Source organism: Carassius gibelio, chromosome A18 (assembly GCF_023724105.1).
Source record: "Carassius gibelio isolate Cgi1373 ecotype wild population from Czech Republic chromosome A18, carGib1.2-hapl.c, whole genome shotgun sequence".
Classification (NCBI taxonomy): domain Eukaryota; kingdom Metazoa; phylum Chordata; class Actinopteri; order Cypriniformes; family Cyprinidae; genus Carassius; species Carassius gibelio.
Window position 1 is genome coordinate 17,505,467 of NC_068388.1, and position 24,808 is coordinate 17,530,274.

Here is a 24,808-nt window from a genome sequence, read left to right on the forward strand (position 1 = left end):
GCTTACCCTCCTTGTGAAGGGTGTCAATGATTGTCTTCTGGACAACTGTCAGATCAGCAGTCTTCCCCATGATTGTGTAGCCTAGTGAACCAAACTGAGAGACCATTTTGAAGGCTCAGGAAACCTTTGCAGGTGTTTTTAGTTGATTAGCTGTTTGGCATGTCACCATGTTCTAATTTGTTGAGATGGGTGGGTTTTTGTTAAATGTTAGGCAAAATCATCACAATTTAAATAACTTAAACTAATTCTGTCTGTGTGCTTTGAATTTATTTAATACACGAGTTTCACAATCTGAGTTGAATTACTTAAAATAAAGTAACTCTTCTACTACATTCTAATTTATTGAGATGCACCTGTAGGTGTGTATGTGTAGTAAATATTTTCTTTCAAAAATAAAACTCCTTTTCTTGACAGAGAACCAATCAATTTTCTATTCCAAGTTTTGCTCTAATTTGCTGTATTTGTGTAGATTTACATACCTTTACTGTATGAATTAAAGGGGTCATATGACGTTGCTAAAGGGAACATCATTTTGTGTATTTGGTGTAATGCAATGTGTATATGCAGTTTTAGTTTTAAAAAGCACATTATTTTCCACATACTGTACATTATTGTTGCTCCTCTATGCCCCGCCATGTCATTTGGACATGTTGAGGCGTTTAGGTGGGTGTGGACGAGTCAAATTTTATGAAGAATATTTTTGGGGTTTTAGACTTTAGTCTTTGCAACTTTAGGGATCTTATCTTCTGTATGCACAAACAGCTTGTAACACCCAAAAGAGAAAAGAATACTTGAAATTCCATCATATAACCCCTTCAATCTAACTGATATCTATACAACGTGATTATGTGATTGCTCAGAAAAAAAAAAAAAAAATCCTTGCCAGTTTTGGGACATATATTTAGCTATAATACTTTACTTGAAAATATATAACTAAAAAAATTACATATAGCTTATACCTGCTTGTGATAATTACAGTGCTGGTAAATAGCCATCTGTAAAGATGCTGAGTGTGGCCCCAGTGATCACAACAACATGCACTGAATTTTTTTTTTTTTTTTTTTTTTTACATCAAAAGAAAAAAAGTGTTTCCCACAGCAGGATAACATCCTTTCCACAAGGTAAGCCATTTTCTGATATAATTCCTGCTTTCACATTTCCATTTTTCTTCTGTTTGATATGTTTATTTGTAGAAGAAGAAGAAAAAAAAAAGAAGAAGCTGCAGATGTAGAAGTGGAAAAGGGATCTTATCAAAGGACTCGGCTCCTCAAGAACAGTGCCATGGTAAGAGGGGGGATTATGGATTCAATTCTTGTTGCATTGTCTTCAGAGAGTCTGAGGTCTTGTGCTTTATGGAAGGCCTTGTACTGAGAGTCATCACATCAACTGCAACCATGATATCTGCAACCAGAGAGAGGAGAATAGAAAGGAGGTAGGAGAGAGGAAGAGACATAGATGAGTAATTGGTAGTTTAGTCACACATGAGACATTCTGAATTGAGTTTGCCAGTGATGTAAAATGAGTCATGGCTGTTAAGGTTTTTGTATGTCCTGAAGAAAACAAAAAGTAGGGTGACCACCCTGTGACTGTGAGTGTGTCATCATCCACACCAAGATTAGGAGTGACAACGGTCGCCGCTTGGGGTAACACCATTTTCAGATTCAATTAAATCCACACCACTGGAGAACACTCATCATCATTGTGATTAATGTCCACTACCTAAAATCCTTCACAAACACCTCTCAAAGAATAACCAATTTTGATGAATGCCAAAAGCAATTTACACATGCATTCTAAAATTATTTTCAACATTAGATCCTACAAAACATCTTTGCATCCATCAATTCAAATTGGTACAATGTGTATATATATATACATATATATATATATATATATATATATATATATTAGTGCTGTCAAAATTAGCGCGTTAACGCATTCGATTAATTTGAAATATTTAACGCGTTAAAAAAAAAATAACGCAATTAACGCGGTTGCAGTTTTTTTTTTTATTTCCAGTTGTGGCCTATGTGTGTTCAACGTGCAAAGAAATATGGATAAGACCAAGGAAGGACTTTTAGACGGAAAGTTTCAGTATAAAACTCTGCCGGATTACTCTTCAGTCTGCCACAAGAAACATTACTCTTCATTTATTCTGCCACAAGAAACAGCAACATTAAAATCATGAACTCAAATGTCATTGTTTAAAAAACAAAAAAAAACAATGACTGTAACAGTGCGTAAATCAGACCTTTCTGTAACGCTAACGTTAATAAGCTTAAACGAAGATAACGAAATAATTGTTTAGCGGAGTATTTTTTGTACACAGTGCCGCGAACTGTCAATCACTCCTGTACGCGTGCATCACTGTCCTCCTCAGCTGCAGCAACTTGCGCTCTCTCTCTCTTCATCAAGCTTTAAAACAAAAAGGGGACAAAAAGATCATATTGTCTTTGTGCATAGGCTATAGATTAATTAGATAAATGAATATCTAAATTTGTGCCTTGTCGTCTACGGTATTTTTTTAGAACTTAGAAAAAAGATGCTGCAGCCAATGAACAGCCAGCGGGGGCTGCAGGACGACTCAACCTCCGCAGACAGTTTTTAATGTTTATCAGACAATAAATACTCAAGATTTTGCTTTAGTATAACTCACAATGAGTTTCATACACCTTCTCCGGCCACGTTGAGTTGTTGACACTTAACAGTGGGAAAAGCGACACATGCGCTATTCACTTGTATAACTTAAGGGTGAATGGGTAATGTAGTTTCTGCTCTGGGTGGGATGAATTAGGAAGCTTGCATTGTGAAGGGCGCTCTGAAAATCGGCAGTGCAGGTAAAAGATTAAAACCTCTATTAGAACAGATGTCCAAATGAGCGTACCGGTACGCTACAAGCACGTTCTGGGCGCACGGAGAGGTGGCGGTACGCTCAAGAGCTATATTTGGAAGTGGCGGTACCAGTGCATACTGGCCCACTTAAAGCACTGGCAATGACTATACTTTGGAATTTTTTTGCAGTCCACTTAGAATTCAACATGGAAATCATTTTTGTTTTTTATTGGCATTGATTGTTTTGAAATTCAAATGGTACTTACATGCCTGTGTTTTTATTTCTGTAATAAATATGGCTTTCAAGCCAACAGTTAATTTGGAGGATATTGATGGTTTATTGCAGGTATGTTGTTTACATGAGAAAATCTGTGTTACAAGTTAAACAAAAATTCCAATAAACAATCATATTTTGAATTTAAATAGTTTCTTTGTCTTGAGTTTACATTAATTATTTACATTTACATATCCCAAAAGTTTCAGTCTTTTAATTGCGATTAATCGCGATTAATCGCGATTAATTTTTAAAAATTGTGCGATTAATTAGTTAATTTTTTTTAATCGATTGACAGCACTAATATATATATATATATATATATATATATATATATATATATATTTTTTTTTTTTTCTTTTTTTTTCTTTTTGGTATTTCTAATCATTAATACCAATAATTGGTATTTCCATATTGATTTATGGTTGAGCAGTAAGACTGGCAATGCTGTAGTTGGCACTTAGAAACATTAGGTAAACATTGATGATGTTCATGATTCATGCTTACCCAAACTTTTCTGCGTGTGGGTGGGCCATTAGGAATAAACTTGTAACTGCTACTTTAATAATACAACATTTCAGTGTACAAAAATTCCCATACAAATCAATCAAGTCATGGCAACTTTGATTCACTGTGAGTTCACATAAGGTGAAAGTGCAGTATAGTATAGGCTATTCCACATGTATGTTTTAGCCTGTAGTTAATTTAATTTGCTAACATTTGACATCCCAGATGAAAAACAAATTTGCTCAGTGGTTGCTCTTCCAAACCCACATAGCAAATGTCTTCTGGCCCGGATGCGGGCAAAACAATCACTTTTCCTTCGGCCCAAGTGCCGCAAAGAATGACATCCCTGAAGTGGCACAGAACTGGATTAAAGACAAGGGCCACACATGGGCCATAACCGGACTAAATCTCAGCCAAATAATCACCCTTAAATGGCCTTGAACTGGGCCAAAACAAGTTTTATTATTGGTGTCAATTCTCAGCCCTAAGTAAACCAGAATCCCCAAATCCGAGCCACATCTGAGACTTTTATAGCCCAAACCCAACCCAGACAGCAAGCAGTTTAGGCCTAGATCAAGCCAACATTATACCTGCATGTATTTCACGCGAGCCAGATGTGGGCCGGATCTGGGCCAACACTATGTTGTTATCTGGGAATACAGAATCTTAATATTTCATATTATTGCATCGTGTATCACTAAAATCGCCATTTTTAATTTTGTGACATGCTGACATCCCAGACAGCAACATAGTGTTCCCCTAAATCCGGCTCACATCTGGCCAACAAGAAATCAATGCGGGCCAGATGTGGGCCTGTTCTGGGCCGGAACTGCTTGCTGTCTGGGAATGTACACACAAACTATGCCAATTAAGTACATTAAACTGAATAGAAAATCTTAAAACCCACAAATCATGTAACTTTGCAATAAAAAAGGTATTGCATTGATTTTTCTATTTATTTTTATAAAGAACAAAATAACCAATAAAGAGTGTATGTATAAGTCTATAAGAGAAACGTAACAGATAGACACATGCAACTTAATCATAAGAACTTATTGCAAATATGTCAAAGAGCAGTACCACAGTAGTCCAAATGATGATACATTGCAGGTACAGTCCTCTCTTGCAGAACATAATAGTAATGCGAGAAGCAGGACATAATTTAAGTTGATAAATGCTGAAAATACTATCCCGATCCACTCCGTCAAGGCACTTGTTTCTCATTCAAAACATGCATCACTGGAAACACAGCATGTCACAATCTATGACAAAACTGGCGAGAGCCAATGAGCGTTTGATATCACTGCCATAAAACTTGTTGTAAAACTTCTTAACGGAATTTTTTTTTTATTGTTACTATAGCTACAGAGGAAGAAGATACATACCACCGATCTATGCGGTTTGAATTTGGATCTGTTCCTCACACCAAGCATCACATGGATACAAAGGATTAAAATAAAAAGTAAAATACTTTCATGATCATTTTATTTAATGCTTGTGCATGACAACATACTAATAAAAATGATGTGCCCACATTCTCTATTATAGATCAGTGTGTGTCCCATAGTAAAACAAATAAATATAATGTTTAGTTCTGTTATGACTTGCCCCTTTAAAGACTACATTTTAACATACTACACTTCTTTAAAATGTCTGTGATCATTTAACCATTATCATGCAATTTTGTATTTATCTTGTTTATCATCGGTCACATAAAATGCTTGCAGATCATAGCCTGATTTGGGCCACATATCACCTAACAGATGTTGGCCAGACTCCTCCCACCAACAATCGGCCCTCATGTTGTTTGCCGGATCCCCGCTATGCCATCATTGCCACACATGGCCCAGCTCTGGCTGAAAGGGTACATGCCATTGCCGACAGGAGGCCAGCAGTGCCAGCTTGAGGCCACATTTGGGCCAAGTCCATTTGCTATGTGGGAAGCTCAGGATACTTAGATGGGATTCTCTTTTTTCTCTCATTTTCATCAATACTGACTAAGATGTTTCTCCAAATCTCCTTAGGAGAAATAATAGTAGACACAAATGAGACATAAAAAATATTAGAGAAAAAAATAAAGAAACAAACAATAAAACAATTCAAATTCAAAAGGGATTGTGGTGGAGGAAACATAGAATATATATTCATTGTTTTATACTGCAATCTCTATCAAGACTTCATTGTAGGAACATTTTATTGCTCATAGTTTGCTATTTCCAAACTCAGGAAACTTATTATTGTGATTTTCATATATTTATCATTTTAAAATTTTAACAGTGTCTCAGTTGTTTCTCCTAAAATTCCTTTGGAAAAATAAAATTACACACAACTGAGATATGAGAAAGTTCTGAGAGAAAGGAGTTCAAAATGAAAATGGACTGTGAGAAACATGTGATTTCGCTTTATTGTGTTGTTGTAATCTCTCTTAAGACTCTTTAAATGTATATATATATATATATATATATATATATATATATATATATATATATATATATATATATATATTTTTTTTTTTTTTTTTCTTGATTGCATTAGCCTGCAATGGTTAGGAAAGTAGGAGTAGAGACGGGAAACGATTGGACAGGTGAGAAGGGAGCAGGAGCAGGAAATCATCATAATCATCACACACTGTGCTCATTTTTTTTCTCTCCTAAACTATAGACTCTGGTGGTCCATATTTGTCTCCTCCAATTTTTCAAACAAGATCTCAACATTATCACATGCTGTGCTCAGATTTTTTTTTCTCCTTAGAGACTGTGAATCGCTCACATTTGTATCCTCAAAAGTTTTAAAGATATCTCAATAACATCACACATTGTGCTCAGGTTTGTCTTAAGCTAAATACTCTGGGGGTCTCATATATGTCTTCTTTAAAGCTTTATAAAATATCGCAACAACTTTACAAAATGTGTCAAGTACTTGAAAGTCTATAAATAAAGGGCAAAAACATAACTTCAGATTTTAAGTCTACATTAAGAGATAAATCATGCAGAAATAAGGATAATGTTACTTTTTATAGGTTTACAGAAAAAAAGTAACCATGAAGCGTTCTTTACCGAAAGGCACATACATGGCTTATGATTCTGTCTTGAATATCAGTTGACCGTTTTTTTATTATTATTATTATTATTAATATTATTATTAATCCATATTACATGGTATAAATGTTTGAGCTCATATTGATACATTTGCAGACTTTATAATGTTGTTGAGAGACAAATTAGACAAATGTGAGAGTGCCTGGGTCCTTAGTGAAGGATTAACATCTGAGCACAGTGTGTGATGTTGTTGAGATCTCTTTTAGAGTTTTAAAAGAGACAAATGTGACAGATCCATAGTCTCTCTATAATGACAAAAATCTAAGCAGAAGGTGTGATATTGTTGATATCTTTTATAATGCTTTAAAGGAGACAAATGTTAGCAATTCAGTGTCTCTAGCCAAGAAGAAAAATCTAAGCACAGCCAATGATGATGATGAGGTCTCTTCTAAATCTTTAAAGGAGATAAATGTGAGATTAGAGTATTTGTCTCAGGAGACAAGTTTGAGAAGCAGGAGACTCCAGATCTCCATTCAATCTTAAAGTAACCCAATTTCTGTCTAGGATAAATTTTTTATGTTACAGAGATCTCACTTATAATTTTTCTTTCCTCTGGGATTTAATAGGGTCTATTGCACCAATTTAGTTCCAGAACTAACTGCACAGTACTAAAGTACTGGGACGATTTTGCAATAACTATTTCCCAGTATAATTTAGGGTTGCATTTGCACCGACAGTGTACTAGCAAATAACGTAAGCCAGTCAACAGTGATGTCATTTGTGCGTGCCGTTCAACAATGTTAACAAAGGAGAGTAATGTTAAAAACAGGAGGATGGAGGATGTTGGGATTTGTCGCTGTGTTTTTGGACATGGAATGACAATGTATATGTCTGCTGCCTATGTTGTACATACAACAACTGATTTTAGATGCTCTTCATTGGTGGCAACTTTGTTAACAGAAACTTAACACTTAACACACACAGATATATTAAATACTTTTTTTCCCACTTCTTCTTAAAATGTGAAGTGGTGTCTGTCTCACACCACAACTCAAAGGTGCATTAGGTGGTTGTCACACTGTTGTTTAAGAGTTCAGAATGGTTCCCAGCACCTTGATATGGTTGATAATACTCAATTACAAAAATAAACCCACAACCATGTATCTAGAAATGATATTCTATTATCTAAATGTGTCAATCCTTCAATGCACACTTAGAACATTTTTTTTTTTATTATTTTAGCGTATTTCATCATCTGCCATGCAAAATAAATAAAACAAAAATAAATAAATAATAATAAATCAATAATCTTATAAATAACAGCACAACTCTCCACAACAAGTCAGATGATTTGACAAGTAATATTTTTTTGTTTGTTTGTTTCATTTTCTTTTTTTTTACTTTTGATTGACTGGTTGATTGATTTCCAAGTTTCCCCACATGATATTAGGGGATTTTATGTAGTTAGTATGTAGGCCACTCTTTAGGACTTGACACAAAAAGTTTCAAATGATTTTCAATTGCTTTTATGAACCTCAGAAGGTTACTGTATGTCTGCACTTCTCTAACCCAGAACAGATGCACTGTTATATCGACAGATATGTCAAAGGTAACCAATATCAACCATGTTATCCACAGGGATTTGGTGAAAGTGTTTAAATGTATCTCTTCAAATTTAGTAACAAGCTGAGGTTAGGGGACTTACTTTATCCCTAAATGCTTTTGCAATCATAGATATCTCAGAGTAACCCCAGATCTGAAATTGAATATGAGACATCCAGTATAGTTTCCATGTCCAGAATGTATTAATCTACAGAAGTATCTATATTACACTGACTTCTGTTAGTGCCCCCAGTGACTACAAATTCAAGCTTTTCAATGTGACCCATGGACAGGATATTACCATTAAAGTGGGAAATTTGTTTTTATCACAAGCAGTGAAGACTGCAGTGTAATGGAGGAGACGGCTTTCTGAGAAGCTTCTAACCAAGGTGCTAGCATCTGAGCTTGCTCTCTCATCAATAATTGACAACATCAAACCAATCAGAACAATTTGCTCCCCACAAAGCGAAGTGGTAGAGCAGGCTGGAGGTGCTTAATCATTAATGAGGCAATTATCTGAAACTGTTACACCTGGCCTGAGTCGTTTGCGGAGTGGCCGCTTGTCTGACGCTACACCAGAGGACTCTGGGATATCAACTGACAGGAGTCCTAGCAGGGTCATCTACTGACAAGAAGAGTGGTGCCTGATACCTCTGCAAAACATTTGTCTTAACTCACTTCTATGCTTTTCTATAGATTTGGGAAGAGAGAAAATATTGCAGAGGAGATGGGGCACCTTGGTAGTGCCTTAAAATGATTCCAATTGAGGGACCATTTTTGTGGACAGACAAACCATTGATCGCAGGCGGATGTAACTGCACTCAAACATGTTAAAAAAAGGCCTTAAAACAACAAAGCAATCCTTTGATGCTCTGAGGTTTCAGAGGGAGATGCAAGTTCTAAGATGTCCTCTTGGAGAGGCTCATTGACTGTCCATATTGAAATATTTGATGGTTAATCAATTCTGCTTCCCTGTCAGCTTTTTTTTTAAAGTTCTTAAGAACCTTTTGAAAAACTAGTCTTAAAGGGATAGTTCACCCCAAAATGAAAATTTGATGTTTACCTGCTTACCCCCAGGGCATTCAAGATGTAGGTGACTTTGTTTCTTCAGTAGAAAACAAACTGAGATATTTAACTCAAACCGTTGCAATCTGTTGGCATATAATGCAAGTGTATTGGAATCATTGCTAAAACATGTGATCCTAAGTATCCAGGAGTGCTCTTCACATGTGGCCAGTCACAAGATTGTCTGCTGTAAATAGAATTATTGGAATAATAAGAATAAATTCATATTTAATTTAATAATATGCAAATAATATCATGTTTATTATTTGATTATTTAAATTGCCTCAGAATCTCAGAATCACTGAGTTGGAAAAATGATCACCCCACCCCCCACCTCCTAAAATGACTTGCAATCTCAATCAGGTGTAGCTAATGATCTTTTCTAATACACACAAAGCCATTTGACTTATAACTGTAATCATCTGTGGTCATTTTGATTAGTTCAGCATGAAAATAGCTTTCTTGGAGCATTTCAGTCCTGGCTAGTGCAACTGAAGTAACCAATCAACTATGGGTGGCAGGGCATTGTCAAATATCTCCAGGATAAAGTTGTGGACAGGCACAAGTCAGGAGATGGATACAAAACAATTTCCAGCAATACATATGCATACAAATTACAGCAAAGTGTAACCGTTACCTTCAGTAGGTAGGTAAAAGATTGTCATGCATGTGGTGGGAGACAAACACCGACATTTTGGATTTGGACAGCAATACAATCACAGACTAATGCAATAAATGTTGCAAATCGCTTAAATCATCATGATAAATAATTACCATCCGAACTGGGCTGAATTATTTATTTTAATGTTTCTATGTGGAGTGATATCCACATTTTATGAGGTTAAGTCTGATAAAGGTTAGCACTGGACGCATTACTGTCCAGAGAAAAAAAAAAAAAAAAAAAAAATTAAAACCAATTAATGGTCCCTAACATTAACTGTTGGTAATTTACTCTCTGCCAAATGCATACATAAAAAAAAAGGTCTAATCATTTCATGCAAAAATAGCCGTTTTAGAATGAATAGGGTCTTTAGATCTAAATCAACTTTTTACTATTTATTATTAGACTTTTCATAACTTTGCTTCTTTTATTGCCTTTCTTGATTTACATGAATTTCAAAAGAATCTGCAATTATATTAAAATTGACTTTTTTCCCCCCATTTTTTCCTTCAAAATGTGATATTGGCAGTTGTGATGACATTGTGGACAGAAACAGAATGTTTAATGATCACTGACTGCTCAGGTTTATGGCTCTCTTTGATGTGGATAGAATATAAATATGTTCTCCATAGAAAAGTGGCATCCCACTTTAGTCAGTGCTAAAATTAGTACCTATGTAATTTTGAATAGGTATTTATTACATTCTACAACAAAAGCAAGAAAAATGTAGGCTGTGAAACATCAATATGTTTACTAACATATTAGTAAACAACTAATATGTTATTAGTTATAGACTTTCATTTCCAGTGTAAATTTTATGAGAGCCCTATTTTTATAGACTTTTTCAAGGGTCGTCTGACTGTTTTGGGCTGTGTGGCCACCTAGAGTATATTGTGTATACTGTAGGACAGCCCAGGAACTGCAGTCACACTTACATACTGTAGGTTCAGATCCAGATCATTATTATTGGTGCATTTGTATCCACGGTTTTGTATCTATCCGCAAACATAATCATATTTTAAAGTTGATTTACAAAAAGTTTTAGGGAAAAAATAAGTAATTGGTCACTGTTGAAAGGGGTAGTCCCTGCATCACCATGAACGGATGCACCACACCTCCAATGCAAATAGACAGTTGCGGGCACTCTGGTAGAACACATGACCGAAAAAAGAAAGAAAGAAAGAAAGAAAAAAAAAAACTTTGCTGCTTTCTCTTGGTGTAGCTTTAACTCTGCTCTGTTTGAGACTTTCTTCTAATTCCTTTGTTTCAATGAACTTAAACATACCAGCTGCCCTTGTGCATGAAGAGAAAAATAATGCAACATTCTGTGTTTGTGTGTGTGTTAATGTGCAGTGCCCAAAATGTATTTGGACACGTGTATTGTAGTCGTACTGCAGTATGGAGACAGTATGGCAAGTTTCAAGAAAAGCTGTTTGGGAAAGGAGGAACCCTGCAATATTTTCTTCCTGCTTTTGTGGTTTTTAAAAGTGAGGCTCTTGAGACATCTACTTTTGTTCCTTATCCACACAGCCTGTGACTGCTGCTTTTAGAGACAGATTGCTCAATCAAATCCTGATATTAATAGAATTCCCCATGTTAAGTGCTGGTTTGCCTTTGCAGTCCATCCATACAATGACTGTATATAATATTTTGTTGAACATTGTTGAATTATGTATAGTCATTCATTTGTGAAAATAAATCAGCTTGATCACATTTTAAGGATGAGTTCAAATGTTTCTTGGTCACACTTTATATATTTCATAATGAAACTAAGTTAACTTCAATTTCCCATGGTAGATTCTAGTAAATGTGTCAGTGGACATATGAGTCACATTCGATTCAGCTGCAATCCGACTGTCTGTATCTTTATGTGAAATGCAATTCTCATCAAGGAAACACTCATGTCACGTTAATGTAGTTTCATAACCTTATGTATAAATGTATGAACTACACTGAATTTTAGCTGAGTACGCTGTAAAAATGGAAGTAAAAATGTGCCATTGTTACTTTTATGAGCTACCCCAAAATATATTGGTGATGTGTAAGCTAATAATGAATTTAACTGTTTTGTTTTTTTATAAAGGTTTTTTTTTTTTTTCAGAAGTCAGAGGCTATGACTATTGCTCTTTTAGAAAATATCTTAATTGTTTATAATTTATTTGTAGTTATTAATAATAGTTATTTTTATTAATAATGAAAATATTTTATAATAGGTTTATCTTAGTATAGTTTGCCTTGGCACTTTAAGTTTGTTTTTAGTGTCTTTTTTTATCTGACATATGGAATATGCCACAGATATTCTACAAACTAAAATCTGTTAACCTTTCAAAATCAATTAGGACTTAATTAATTAAGAATTAGGTATCACAGATCCAAAGATAAAAAGAAAATGCAGGGATTTCAGCGGCTAAACTAGTAGAACATGGCACTAAATACAACCGAGGCCATAGGTTTTATTTCCATATACCAAATGAGTAAAATAGATGTAAATTTGCAATAATAAAGAATAGTGCACTCTTACTCAGGTGAATTTGTTCACCATGCTTGAAACATACACCACCAAAGCAACAGCAGGAAAAAAAGAGACGAAAAATACACAGCAAGGACTTTATGAAGACAAAAAAGACAGCTCGACAGATAAAGAAGCAAAAGACAAAAAGTGTGTGTGTTAGGGTAACCCTTGAAGAGGAGACAGCAGTGTGTGGCTGTAATGAAACATTTATAATATGTCTCGCTCTGCTCTGCTGAGCTCACTGATCACTGACTGTAACTGCACTGGCAGGGCGAGAGGCAAGGGCAGTGTGAACATGTCTGTTAGCGTTCATTGGAGGAAAGAGACAGTGTGAGTCTCTCAGAAACAACCTATGTCAAGAAACACTGTCTGACATGCAATCCTGACCTCAGTGGTCAAAAAGCGAAACCCAGAAAAGGTCTACTGACAGTAAGAGTTAGAGTAAAAACATCCAGTAAAATGACAATCAAACAAAATGAGACACATTCTGTCTTAGTAGGAGAATTTCTAAATGTAGGTCACAATGTTGTTATAATTATTGTTTTTATCATTATTACTGGTCCATTCTAAAATAAATGCTTTAATGTACATCACATTTTACACAGCAGGTTTTTAAACACTTTATACAACGGTTCTTTCTGGTTTTTGAATCTGATTGGCTGAGAGCATTTTCCAGGCCTTTGATATTCTAGCGACGACAGAACTCCGTTTCACTTTTTGTATCACTCTGCTTGCAGTTTTTCTCACAGCGAGTGTCATGGCAGACATCTCAATTGTATACATATCTATGTGTGTTTCCATTTATGCAAGTGTGTATTCTGTATGTGTGTGTGTCAGCCAATCAGTTTCAAGCATTGTATAAAGTTAGACTGAAAAAAAGAGAAGAAATTACATAATATATATTTAATTCAAAAATAAATCACAATATATATATATATTATATATATTTCATTTTGTTATCACCCAGCCCACCATAACAGTAAAATATGATTCACAGTTATGCTTTAGGGGTTACTAAAAAAGAAATAATAATAATAATATATATATATATATATATATAAAAAAAAAATAGTGTTTGTTTTTGTTTAAGTGTTATGTTAACAAATGTAGGAGGTGGTGTTTCATGTGGTTAGATGGGGTTAAATCTTGAGTTCTATTTCGTTATTTATGCACTAGGGGCTTTTTTCTGGATCTTTAGAAACTGAAAGGCTTTTTACTAATCAGTGCTTCAGCATTTCTCCTAATTACCTGCTCCACAATCAACTCAGGAACAGTTTACCTGTGTAATTACATGGTATTATACCGCAGCACTAATCACACTGGTATAGTGTTGAGTGAACAACAATCTGAATTCTAGTCAAAAGGATACACACATGCAGAAGCATGACTATTCTGTGCTCTCTCTTGCTGACTGCAGCCATCTGGACTCAATAACGTTTTTCTTTCTAAATTAACAGCTGTCCGAATGGGAAAAAAAAAGTAGAAAAGAAAAACTGGGCTTTCACTTTTCATGTTAAGATGAATTTAGATCTGTCATAGTGACATTTGCTAATACACACTTCCCTATTACTACTTAGTACAGTCAGGGTTAATCAATCAATCAGTCAATACAATAAAATGTTGTGGCAAGCCCCCCATCACCACATTTTCTTCTGATTTGTATTGTGAAGTTAGACAAAGTGGACAGACAATTGTGACAAAAGTTAGAGTTTTTGATAATAAATAAATATATATATTATTATTATTAGTATTATTATTATTATTATTATTTTAATCAACTCCAGCACTTTCCTGTAAAAAAGCTTTTCCTTATACTCGTTTTCTGTTGTCTGCAGAGTTGTTTCTCTCAGTCAGTCTGTCCGTGGACTGTTTTGCTGTGGACGGTTAACATCAGTCAAACAGTGAACACCAGTGAAATAAGTGGAGAGAGTTGTGCTAACAGCCATCTGTTCCTCCATCAAACACTCATCTTGAGCGCTTCTCTTTCTGTTTCTAAGTTATTGCTGTTTGCTTAGTGTAATTCAGTGATTCTTTAAATAATATTTAAAGGAAAAGAATGCAAGTTTTAAGGGTGTCTCTCTTCATTAGCTTTGTGGCTTTAAACTCTTTTAAAATGCACGTATCAAAATTGGTTACAAACACACACACACACACATATACATATATATATATATATATATATATATATATGTAGTTTTTCCTTTAAAAAAAAAAAAGAAAAAAAAGAAAGAAAGAAAGAAAATCACATAATAGTTAACATATATAACATGGAAAAAGCTAAATTGCCCCATGTTTCAAAAAAGCTGATCTTGAGTTCTTGAACCTGGATTTGGTATTTTGATACATAATAATAAAATCGTAATAAAAAACATATGCTTGACCTCTCAGCACAGCGTTCAAGTGGGGCATTTTGATTCAAAGCCAAACGCTTCACTCACTGCCTCTCTGTTTCACCATCAAGAGGTGATATCAGAACAGACGCTGCTTTGACACAGTAAAGTGTTCAGCAAACAAATGCACATCCATGCTCTGCCAGAGCAGAACGGCGTGTTAAACTGTAGCTGTATCACGGTGTGTGTGCATGTGTCATTACGGTTATATATTATTGGCTTGTCAGTCACCTCTACTCTCTTTCTCTCTCACACCATCTATCCAAATCTGGTGATTGGCGGGTAATTATCTAACTGTCGATGCTCTCTTCTATCTCACACATCTACAGCCAACGCGTGACAGAGTCAGCCAAAACCAAGCGCATACGGGGGCACAGATGCATGGAAGTGCATGCACATGTGAAACCACAGGCCATTTCGGCAACATAATACAGCCTCAAAGGAGAATTTTCCATAAACTGCACACTTAGAGGCATGGTGGGAATGGTGGTCATACTGACACAGCAATAAAGAATAAACTGAATGTGCCTGTGGCCACAAGAGGGCTAAGATTATATTGCTGATAACATGATTGTCCACAAGTGCTTATTTCTGTCTGCGGTCATAATTAATGTCATTTCAGCGTCAGTTGAGTGGTTGCCCTGCCTCTGCTAATGGACCAAAATAGAGAGCAGAACATGAAATTCAGCATGAAGAGTGTGAACGGGTCTGTGTACAGAACGGAAGGCTTACAGACTGTGATATACAGTAATGTTTTTGTGTTAAATGTTTTGGCGAACAGAATTGGTCTGTTATGGCCTAGAGAATATTTCGATTTAAAGAAGGCTAGAGCAACTTGGAAATTATAGACAATTTTCTTAAAAATAATAATAAAAAAAAGATTAATTTAAAATCACAAAAAGATTTTATTTGAAGACATTAAACATTATACATTGATTATATGTAACTTCTGTTTAAAAAAGTGTCCCAGTATACACCTCTGTGGTTGAGAGAATGTCTAATTTTATAAGATTATTTGATGACATTTTTAATGACTTTGCATCAGCAAAGTTGAATAACTTAAATTATAAATAATATCTGAACAATTTTTTTTAATACTTACCATTTTACATACGAAACCCTGAACAACTAATTCCAGAAAAAGCTAATTTCAGAAAAGCTTCAAACCTTTAAATTTAAGTGACGCAGTGAACACACACACACACACACACACACACACACACACACACACACACACACACACACACACACACACACACACAGAGGGTGGAGAGAGCGCAGATAGACTAAAAGATAAAGGTTTTCTATAAACTGTCTCTCAGCAGAGAAATGCAAACGAGCCAATCTGTTTGTCTGTTTATGTGAGTGCAGAACAGAAGCCGTCTGGAGCAGAGAGAGGACCTGCCACCCCAGTCTGTCATATGGAAGCTACTCTGCCACAAATGGATACCTAATGACTCGATTTATACCAAACGATTCACCAGTCCTCCTAATGATCCTTCCCATATGCACTTCAAACACAGCCACACACACACACACATACACACACAGTCCTTATGTCCCCAGGAAAGACAGGGATATGTGTGTCTGTGTACGCTTTTTTGTCATGTAAGATTGTCAAGTACAATTTTATTTGAGAAGCTTTTCTAGAATTTGCTTTTCTGGAATCAGTTGGTGTTATGCGTTTCATATGTAAAATTGTATAATGTACTGTGTAATGTCCAATAGATTTATATCCCCCAAATACAACTACAACTACAATTAAATTTAACTTCGGATTTAGGTTTGTGAAGTTTATTGCCCGTTATTGTTAGGGAACTAAAGAAACTAAGTATAATTTGTGGCTTGTCCAGAGCTTTGGTTTATAGGAAATGAAAGGAGAAGTAAAGGAAACTACATAAATAGATTTGGGAAGAAGAAGTTATGCAAATTACCAGCATAAAAATTTTATACTCAAATTCAACACATATGATTTTGACATGGTACATTGATTTCCCTTCTATGCAAAAACCTGCAGTCTTCATTACTATTATTGACATGACAAGTCCTAAAAAAAAAAAAGAAAATAAATAAAAAACTGTTGCTAAGGTCATCCAACTCCCAGAAATTCAACCATTGCACAATTTTTTTTTTTTGAGGCCTGACAGGTTCTTGGATAGGCCTTCGAGTGGAAGAAAGTAAGGACGACATATATTTAATATGAGATAAATAAAAAATAAAAAACACAGAAAGGAATATTAGGAATTATAAAAAGAGTTGACAAATTTAAGAAAATCATAACTAGGCACAATTTAGATTTTTCTATGAAACAAAGTAAGCATTTAAGTATGTAGATCAAAAGGTTTTAAAGAGAATGATAAAGAATTTATCCATCTGCACTATTCTTTAATTATTGGTCTGTGTAAACGTACTGTACTAAGAAGTGCGTTGCTGCTTTTTCAGCATCTCACTTTTTTTTCCTTACATTTTATTTTGAGGCTGTGCTATTTTATTTACGTTTTTACATATATACTGTACATACATAAAGATCATTCATGTCTTATTTAATACTTTTCAGATGAACCACTTTAATTTTTCTTCAGTTAAATGCTTGTGGGACTTAAAGAGAGTTTTTAAAACACCGAGAATATGAGCTGTCATCCTTGGCTGCTGTCCATGTCGTTTCCTTTAAGTGAATGAACTGAAGCTTCAGCATAGATCAGCTCAGCACTAGTACTGCACCTCCCTGCATTCATAATTCACTCTGCAAACATTAACATACAGAGCCGAGCAGGCCATGCAAAACTGTGCAGTTTGCATTTAGATTTATGACGGAAGAAGAGAACTAAATTAATGGCAGCATTATTCAGAGGATTTCTGACTCTGTAGATTTGTGATTATTATTTTGTTTCAGGATGCGTAATGAGTTTGAACAATGCTGTTAATGGGATTATTGGCAGGCCACCAGCATTTGCTTCCTTATGTGAGGCTGATAGCATTTTTTTTTTTAACAATAAATCACTCAAGTGTACACAGCAATATTCAGACGTATGTTATTAAAAGTGTTAGAACAACAATATCAAATTTATGTTTGGGTTATTTGATGGATTGATCATAGTGCGTTATGGTGGCTCTGAGCAGAGTGATTTAATCTATTTTGATATTGATGCATATTAGCATATGAATTGGAACAAGAATGATAGAGTGTGACTGACTACATTGTAGAATTAGATTAAGCTACAGTATGTATTAATCTGTTCTGTTTCTTTCATTTTAAAGTGTAGAACGTTCACCTAATAGTACATATATGCACGATTTGTGTGGAGATATACACTACATAAAATTAAATATTTTTAAGTAAATGCACATAGTTCATATACAGTTCACACATGCATTTACAATATCTAAATACAGTGGCTAATATGTGTTTCTGTTGATGGATGCGCATTCTGGCTTCCCAGATGTTACAACAACAGCGATGAGAAAAAAAAAAAACAACCCTGGACAAATCATTCACTTTTGTTCAACGCGTATCCTGTATTCTGAAATATGAGCAGTCATTTATTCCGTCATCACCTGGGTGCTGATAGCGTGCATGCACAGATTAGATCTGAACAGCACATGTTAATATGTGTTTAAACTAAACTCATTTAAGCTTTGTCAGTTTCAAGTGAGAAGATTTGTGCGTGCGCTCATCCGAAGCGTGGAAACCCGCGCCTCAGAATGCACGCAAATATTATGCTCTCTCTTAAGTATTGTGTTTAAATGGACAAATTCAGACAAAAAATTATGTCAAAATGCCCGTCTTGGTAAATATCCTACAGCAAACATAGCCGGCTGAACGTAGGTCTACTGTAGGCTATCAGTGCATTCGAACAGCAACAACAAAGAAACCACTCACTGCTCTTGATTAAAAAGCTTTTGTAACTTTAATAAAGAATAATCTTTCATTTATACAGTCCAATATGCAATGCTGTTTTACATTTGATTACTTTTTCTGTACATAAAAAAATATACTAGCACTACCTAAAAAAAAAGAAAATTAAAAATCACTGTTTATTGTTTGTATCTTTACTCTATTGTGTTTATTTGTGCTGTTGCTTGTAGTTGGATAGAATATTCTTCTTCTTTTTTTTTATTAGAAAGTATAGTTTTTCCATAAACATAGCACATACAGGAACTGTACCGAAACCGTGAAACAAACCGAACCGTGAAAAAGTTGAACGTGCCACTCCGAATAAATATCACTACTTATAAGTCTATAGACAAGAAAACATATATAAAACCAAGTGTAATCTATCTAGCAGATGCATTACCTTTACGTTCTTGTCATCTAATGCAGTGACAACTGAGACTGTATGATGTTTTAATATCACTGTGGTCACTGTTTTAATATAATAATAATAATAATAATAATAATAATAATAATAATAATAATAATAAATAAATATATATATATATATATATATATATATATATATATATATATATATATATATATATATATATATATATATTAAGTTTATAATATAATATATATATAATATATTAAAGTTTATTAAGTTTATAATATAATTTAAAATACATACAGGTGATATCTGTTAGATAATACACAAATAAATAACCCATTTACATGTGGACTGATTTGCAATTAGGTTTGCATTTGTGTAGTTGTACTTTTGAACATTTTTGAACGGTAACCCATGTGAAAAAGTACACTTTTATAAAGTAAATCCTAATAAAACAAACATGAAAATGTAGGCTGTTTATTTCATTCAAATCATTATCTAAATGTTCAACTTAAACTACACTACAAGTGCATAAAAAAAAAAAAAAAAATAATAAAATAAAAAATTCCCTAAGAATGCATTTACATGAACATAAAGACTGCTGTATGTCAAATCACAAACAAAAGAACGGACAAAATATATTTGACTATTTTATGTATTTTTAACCAACTTATATAACCACAATGAATCAGAGATACAGAAAATGAGAGATCCCTTGAAATATGAAACAATCTGAAATAGAAAATCTTAAAATGATTTTGCTTGCATTCTCTCTGCACTCCTGGTAAAGCAATCACCAGTGAGAGTCACTTTTACTGGCAGGTGTGTTTTTAACGGCGTCAATCTGCTGTATGTTGTGAATGCTGTACTTTACATTACTCTGCAATAGTGATGGTGAATTACGCTCCACTCACAGCCGTGACACTATTGAGATTCCAATTGAGTTTTCCCGTGCCGCACGTACGACTGACTGTTCAGTAACAGATGCAGTACTACGAGAGCTGTTACCAGCTTGCCTGAGTGCTCATGTCAGCAAACATACACACCGCAACGGGCGCAGGGGTGGAGAAAGAAGAACAAGATGGAAGTAAATGGAAGGGGGTTTCTGAAAATTATGCCCACTGGGAGACATCACAACTGATATTCCACTGGTGCCTTTCTCTGAAAATTGGCCTTCTTGGCCCCCAGCCTTGTGTACAGCCGTGGAGCCATATTGGGCGTTTCTGCATGGAGGGGTCCGAGCAGCTGCGTTCAGCAGAAAAATAAATGAACAAAAACATAATCACATTGACAAAAAACACATTTTTTTCTGTGCTGTGTTAAGAACTTTTTTTTGTTGCCATCTGCAAAATCAGGCGCAAGTTGTGCCGTACTGGCATCAGTGTATCATAAGAGGCCAAAACTCAAGTATCGAGCACATATATGAAGCACTGAAGTGCAATAAAAGATGCACTTTAGGTTGTTAAGGTTTTGCAAAACACGCAACTTGTTAGACACTCGACTGTTTGACGGATATTATGCAAATAGCAGTGAGACGTGTTGTTAAAGGGCGATGCTCAAAGTGCAAACAGTTTCTGTACCATCAAAGGCTGCTTGTGTGCAAACAAGTGCCACTTAGAGTTCCCCAGAAATGTGCTGCCGGTAACAGAGGTGTTTGATTACACAACTGTGTCATGATAAGAGATGCCTGATGCTTGAGTGAGTTAAGCAGCTGTTCATTTGAAGATATTGTGTCATATTTGTTCAGAGCAGATCTGAACTTAGTACGGATATATCAGACGTCTATGAATGCAAATCATTGCTTAATTACAACATATCATTTAGTTTTTAGTAGGCACTTTAGACACACTATTTTTTGAAAATAAAATGCAACTTCCACAATACATGTGTACACTTATTCCATAAAAAATATATGAATTTAGTTTCATTATTTTACAATAATAACGTGATAACACCTTTCTTTGCAAAGTAACTATAACTATGTACATTGTTGTACTAGGTGTGCATTTTAAATTGTTTGTCCCCATTTTGAAAAATCTGATTAATTAGCACACACACACACACACACACACAAAAAAAAAAAAAAAAAAAAAATTTTTCATGAAATGTAAAAATGTACTATTTTCAAATAAACTATTGCTATTGAAATGTGTTATCATTTCATATAAATGCCATATATAATACATAGTATACAGACACAAAGTATTTAAAATATTAAGACTGAATTGCTAATCAAATATTGAACATTTATGTATGCATATATTAATTTAATTTAATTTTAATTACAATATGCACCACCTGACTGTAATAGACATTCTTTTTCTGTTTTGTAGAGCTGCTTTATGGTAACATACAGTACATAAGTTAATTTTAGACTGTGTCCTATCATGGCAGGTTCAATTTACATGCACAAATAAGAAAAAAATAAATATCCTAAAGGTGACCTGCTGGATTTCATTTCTGAAGTTTGATCTGTCCATGTAAAAGTGTCCCAAATGGTCAGGTCCGATACCAAACACCTTTCAGGGGGCGATCAGCGGACGTGAGTGCTCGTCCTGTTTATCTTTCCAACCTTGTGTGACTTGGTCTGCGACCTCTACTTCAGGACAATGCGAATTCACTAAGTACATAACTAAATCAATCTGTGCAAACACTCAAAATAGTAATGACTTGTTTAATGGCTTGTGATTAAATGTAATATATTACGGTATGCATTTGTAATTTACAAAAAAATGGACAGTTAATATGCATTGACCTAGTCTGGGATTTCTGCTGTTTCTCTACTATAATTTAGTTTGGTAATTTTTTAGATATTTGTTATTGTCGTCTTATTATGAACAGTTGTGGAGAAGTTCTACGGTCTGTAATATCCTGACACGCAAACAAACACACATCTCATTTGGTTGTTCTTGTGTGAAATGTGTTAAATACGGCACTGGATTTGAAAAATCACCACAAAATATTTATTTATTTAAAATGATAGTTAATTAAAAGAGAAATAGTTAATTAACATGAACTTAACACACATATACTGTATGTTTGGTGTCAGAATAAAAATCTACCATTGGAACACTCCTTTAGCAAGATTGTTGCCCTTTAAAGTGGAAAAGTGGAAAACAAAGAAACACCACATTAAATAAAACGTTTCATTCTTTCATAATCATTGTAATGCCAGCATATTAATCAATATAATGTTAATAATTTTCAAACTGAAATACCATTCACATTAGATGTTGTAAAGCACAAAACATCCCTATATGTGTTTATGTATGTATGTATTTTAAAGCAAGTGTGTGCCCGTGCTCTTCTAGGACACTTTACATTCCCTTGAGCGTTTTGAATTTAAAAGTAATTCCTCAGTGACTGTTTACTGAGCTTCAGCAGCTCTGTGCATTCTCACAGTCTAACCGATCAGGGCCAGGTTTAGACCGCTTGTTTAGCTTCCCAAGAGTCATCCCCCACCCACACATACACATACTGAATACACACATATTTTCCTGCTAGAGTAAGCCTGACAGCGAAGAACAGGCAGGCAGGCAGGCAGGCAGGCAGCTTGACTTTGATTCGACCCTGGACTGGGAATATCTGTACAGCATAATTTAACAAATGAATTTTCAGCAAATTTACCTTATATGCAATATCATAATTACTATTGTCTTTGGAACGCTGTTAAACTTAATGTTTAGGAACATGAAAGTGTTCTCCTTTTTAGTGTCAGTTTATTTAATAAATTTTATATTATCTCTAAGTACCTTTTTTTTTTTTTTACAAATATAACATTTTTAGGTAACATTTTATTTTAAGGTGGGCTTAAATTTTGCATGTACTTACTATACTAATAATTATGCATAATTACATGCAAGTAAGCCTAACCCTAACTATACAGTAAGTACATGTAGGTAATTAATAATACTCAGTACTTAAATGTAAAACAAGGACACATTAAAATTAAGTTTAACCCATTTTAATATAACATGGTATGTGTGTCCTAGCTGAGAATATGGTGAATCTGGTGAAAATGGAAAGCAATATTTTTACTAAATAATGATTGCATTTGATCTGTTGCTGTTATGGTGTTATTACATTTATATTAACTTTTATGGTGCTTTGTTTTTGGAGTTTATAGAGCTTTAGGGTTTTGTTGCATGGAAAAGAGCAGCTTAGACACTATGCTGCTGAGGTTCTGAGTGACATGAGGGTGAGTAAATGATGGCAGCTCGTTCAGATTTTTCCTTTAATCCTGAGAAGAGGCCTGGGCCTCTGTGAGAGTGTGTTTGGATGTGTTCTCTCATGTAAAGGTGAGCTCCTCTCACGGGGGATGACAGCTGTGAAATTACTATGGGAAGTGCAGTAAACCGCCTTCATTTCCCCTCATACATTTACATGCCCTCGCTAGCATCAGATGCCAGATCACCAGAGCTCACATACCAAACATGCCAAGGATGTTATGCATGACAAAGACTCCTGGTGAAGTCTTCAAAAACCTAGAAAGAGAATTTATTATCTTTTTCATTTTGTTGACTAGACTTATTGGTTGAATGAATAAACTCCTAAAGTTTAGCACATAACTTGTAGCTCTGTGGTAGATTTGTAATATGAAAGTATAGATGCTTAAATACTTGGCATCATGGCCGTAGCCAGCTATGAGGTCAAGGTAAATTTTTCATTCAAAATTAAAAATTTGTTCTCTGAATGACTAATTTGATGCTTAAAACTCCTTATATGAGTGTCTGCGTTTATAATTCAGTTTAGACGATTTGTAAGAATGTTTAGCGTCTGTAGTATAATGTGCAGTGTACATTTTTCTCGCTAGTTTATGGACATTGCAGGCCTGATTCTATATAGACATAGAGAAACTAGGTGGTCCCCTACAGTGCCAATGAGTGCAAGCACTTGCACTACATTTTAGCAGGGTGTCATTGACTTCAACTGGGTTTTTTTAGTTTTTTTTTTCTCAATTTTAATTTTGTTTTTTATAAATATTCATTTTTTAAATATTTGTTATTGTTTTCTTATTATGAACTATTGTGAAGAGGTTCTACAGACTGTAATATCCTGACATGCAAACAAACACATATCTAATTTGGTTGTTTCTGTGTGCATAAAATATTTTGTATTCTAATAATATAAACTTATTTTTTATTTATTTTTATTTTTTTGTATTTGGTGATCTCTGTTTTTTTTTCTTCCTTCTGGTTCCTTCTTGTTTGTAAAGTACTTTGAACTGCACTAACTTGTTTGTAAAAGTGCTATATCAGTTTAAATTAGCTTGTTTGAAACCAGGTGAATTATCCCTTTAACTAAAACAAAGTGTTATATTAATAGCTTTGTTATTATTTTTTGTCAGTTCTTTTTAATAAAATGAATAATAATGCAAAATATAATACAATGTAAATGTGAGAAATGTTGTGAAAGAATGTTGGAGTAATTTCCGGTAAGTGTAAATATGTACAGAATAGGAAAATAATAATAATAATAAATCATACTGGCTTCAGAAGGTTGAGGCTTCAGTTAATGATAAGTCAGTGTATGAAAGTGAAAATAATAATAATAATAATAATAATATTCACAAACTAAACACCACTACTGCCAATGTATCTGCAATAGCGGGTCACTGCCATTGCTTAGGCCCTAGGGCAGCATCTATAAGATTTCACTT

The 24,808-nt window shown here is 34.5% G+C and overlaps 1 protein-coding gene across 1 annotated transcript in view; it reads right to left on the reverse strand.

Moving 5' to 3' along the window:
- Positions 1 to 1,105: 1,105 nt before the first annotated feature.
- Positions 1,106 to 24,808, reverse strand: part of LOC127933948 (transcription factor Maf-like) — a 108,829-nt gene continuing 85,126 nt past the window's right edge. The window contains exon 3 of the mRNA XM_052531093.1: positions 1,106 to 1,401. The gene's annotated coding sequence lies outside the window, so the exon portion shown is untranslated. The remainder of the gene's footprint in view (positions 1,402 to 24,808) is intronic.